The sequence below is a fragment of the Epinephelus fuscoguttatus genome, linkage group LG12 (genome assembly GCF_011397635.1).
Source record: "Epinephelus fuscoguttatus linkage group LG12, E.fuscoguttatus.final_Chr_v1".
Classification (NCBI taxonomy): domain Eukaryota; kingdom Metazoa; phylum Chordata; class Actinopteri; order Perciformes; family Serranidae; genus Epinephelus; species Epinephelus fuscoguttatus.
Genome location: NC_064763.1, coordinates 22,475,184 through 22,478,331, shown reverse-complemented (window position 1 = coordinate 22,478,331; position 3,148 = coordinate 22,475,184). Strand labels below are relative to the sequence as shown.

The following is a 3,148-nucleotide window of genomic DNA, read 5'->3' as shown; positions in this document are numbered from 1 at the left end:
GAAAATGTAAAACACCAGGAACGTTACTGTGTTCAAGGGGAACGATTTAGCTGTGGCACTGCATTATCCTTACAGGTATATAAAAGTATAAAAACAGACATGTTAATTGTTTATCAAAAGGGGAGACACAAAAGTCCACTCAATTTTTATATCTGTATATTATAGTTTTAATGTTCATATAAATGTGTTGCGGTATGCCAGTAGTACCACGAGGATTCAACTGAGCGGGGACAATTTCCTTTACCCTGTCAGGACATCGACCGACAAATGCGGCGCAGCCTTCAGTCTGCCCAGTTGTCCACAGCCCACAACCCGCGGATTTACAATCAACAATTGACACATATTTCTGCCCAGGGATACGTTTCTCTGCCATCGGTATATTTTCTAAACATGAGGTGAGTACAAATCGCTAACACGCAGCAGAGCAACATGTCTAATTAGCACGCAATTTAAGCGCCCCCGGTCTACGCTGAAAATCTGCCTTGCAAGATGGCGACGTGGTTGAGGATTCAAAGGTGAAATACAGGCTAGCTAGCGACAACAACAACATCTTAAACGTTGTGTTTCTGCACTGAAGCGCTAAAGTAGCGTTTACTTTTGAGCACAAGTGTATTATTGTGGGGTTTTTTTGGTGCATTTCCGGGAAAGAGCGCTCTGTTGTGGAAATAGACCCATCCCCCAAGATAAGATACAAATCCAATTGCGTTTATATGACAGTATGATGTTAAAAGACAACAATAACAACACACAGCAGCAACATTTCTCACTGCTGGGTAATGTATGAGGCAGTAGGGGTTATCGAGGCTGCTTGGTTTGCATGGAAATCATCAGAGACCATGGCAAATGCTTTCTAAAATTAACTGTACCTAGAACTTCACTGTGAAACAACGGAAGCTAACGGCTAGGCAGTTTTTATAACCCAAAACTACATGCATCTACTCCACAGATGACTTAACCTGGTGTTTCCCGACCTTTTTTGGTGCCTGTCTCACCCCCACAGCTCATTAGATGAGCAGTGATCCCTCATCAGCACCACTTGTCATGTCCTAAATGTGTCCATTTAAAAGGGGTTTTAAATACCATTTCTTTTCATTAACTCAGGATTTGCTTGTGTTTGTTTTTGTTTTCAGTGTTGGTCAAGTTTACATTTGCACTACTACCACTTAAAATGGCAGAAGCTGACAATTTCCCCAACACTTCAGCTCTATTTGGACTTATTGCTTACTTTTTGACTAGTTTTTATACACTTAATCTTAGCATGTGGATTTCAGGAGTTGCAGCCTACTCAGGTTGGAGATCCTATTGTAGTTTATTGTTGTGTGAAAAAGTAAGTACTATAGCAGCATCACTGCAGTGTTTAAAATCATATTTGTTTTAATTCACCCAGTCTCTATTTTTTTTCTACCACAATTAGTTGCAAATTAGCTACTTAATTTTTAAAGTATCCCCTGGCAATTAGAAAAAAATGACCCCCTTGTTGGGAATCATGGACTTAAACCACTCCAGTTGTTGAAATTAAAATGACAGATTAGTAAATGTACTGTAGCCACAATTTCTATGATATACACGCCAAAAGAGGCGAGACAGGGATCCATCTGTATCTGTATTTTGAAAAGGCCCATTACATGATTCCCATCATAGATTTCTGTGAGCATTATTACAAAAGCAGTAATAAAAACTAAGAAACAGGTTATGAACAGTCAGATCACTGACCAGGACTGCAACAGCTGATTCTGATGGGAAGCATCTTAATGCTATCCTTCTTGTTCGGTTGCTCTGTATACTTAAAAGATTCAGTGACTGGATGGGACACGGAGGTGGCTTCCTCTTCTTTTTCTTCATATAATGTGTTTGTAAAGGAGCCAGACTGAAGTTGACGTTTGACAAAATCCTCCTGCGCAGCATCAGTGCAACAATTGTTGTTTCCTGTTTCACTGATTGTCCGCCATACTGGTAAATATTTGGTCATCACCTCAGGGTACAACACAAGTTCCTAGTTTTTTAAACAGGGATCTTATCTCATTTAAGTAATGTTATCAATAGTGTTTTCAGTGGCATTTGCCTTTTTTTGGTATTCTCAGGCCAGAGAAAATGAGGTGAGTGAATTTAATCAAGTTTAGAAAAACAGAACAGTAAAAGTGAAGCATAAAACAGGGCTGTAATATTTTGAGGCAGCTGCAGTGCTGCTGGGTGCTCTCTTTCAGAGTTTCTCTTTTGTTGTTTAATTGCTCCTCACATATTGACATGTACAGTATGTCTGTCTCTTATTTGACAATTTGCTTTGAGAGGATTTGCTCTGTCTTGGACTAAAGCCAAACGGTGCTGCTGGCAATGAAACTTCATCTCACATACATTTAAGAACTGGATTCCTGTCCTGTTTGGTGTTAGCTTTGTGCAGAAAGCATAGGACATGCTACAACCTATGCTACTATATAATACAAAGTTATGTCATTTTAATGGGGAAAATAGCGCTCTACAGTTTATTGTATAAAAACAAACCATCCACCAGCTGCATTCAATGCGGCTTTTTTTTTTTACAAGTCACTGCGTCAAGACGCTGATGATATTTTTAGTATCATTTCTAAAACTGAAAGTGGATTTCGAATTATGGGATCCACCAAACTGTGTGGCCTGTGGATTGTAATAAAATAACAGCTTCCCACCCTGCTTATGGTGGCAATGGTTGTAGCTTTTCCATCCCTGAAGTTAGCATCATAATGTTTTGGCATGGTGGCCATGCTATAAATCTTGCAGACCTAGAATAAAAATGCTGGAGCCAGCAGAACACAGATTCATACGTTGGATCCCTGTGAGGAAAAAAAAAAAAATCCAGTGACGCAGAAACTTGTCCTGTGTGTGTTTGGTAGCACGTTGCCCAAAAAATAATCAGACCAAATACAAAATCTATGCGTTTGTTCAACTGAAATGTACTGGGTGACAGTGCTTCCTTGCTGTGTCTTATTCTTCAGATATTGCTGAACTGATCCAGGCCAACGTGACTTTAAGCAGCTAAAAATAAACTTGATCATTTCCATCCAGCTAATTTGCTTAAATGCAAGTGGAGGATTGATGGGTTTATCTTGGATAAAATTATATCAGATAACAATGGGATGTTGTTCAGAAGTAATGGCAACATGAGTGGAAAGCT

General features: G+C 39.4%; 1 protein-coding gene across 4 annotated transcripts in view; it reads left to right on the top strand.

Moving 5' to 3' along the window:
• The first annotated feature begins 273 nt into the window (after window positions 1–273).
• The window catches only part of ncor1 (nuclear receptor corepressor 1), an 82,538-nt gene continuing 79,663 nt past the window's right edge, over window positions 274–3,148 (top strand). For all 4 annotated transcript variants that reach the window (XM_049591442.1, XM_049591441.1, XM_049591440.1 and 1 more), the window contains exon 1: window positions 274–395. The gene's annotated coding sequence lies outside the window, so the exon portion shown is untranslated. The remainder of the gene's footprint in view (window positions 396–3,148) is intronic.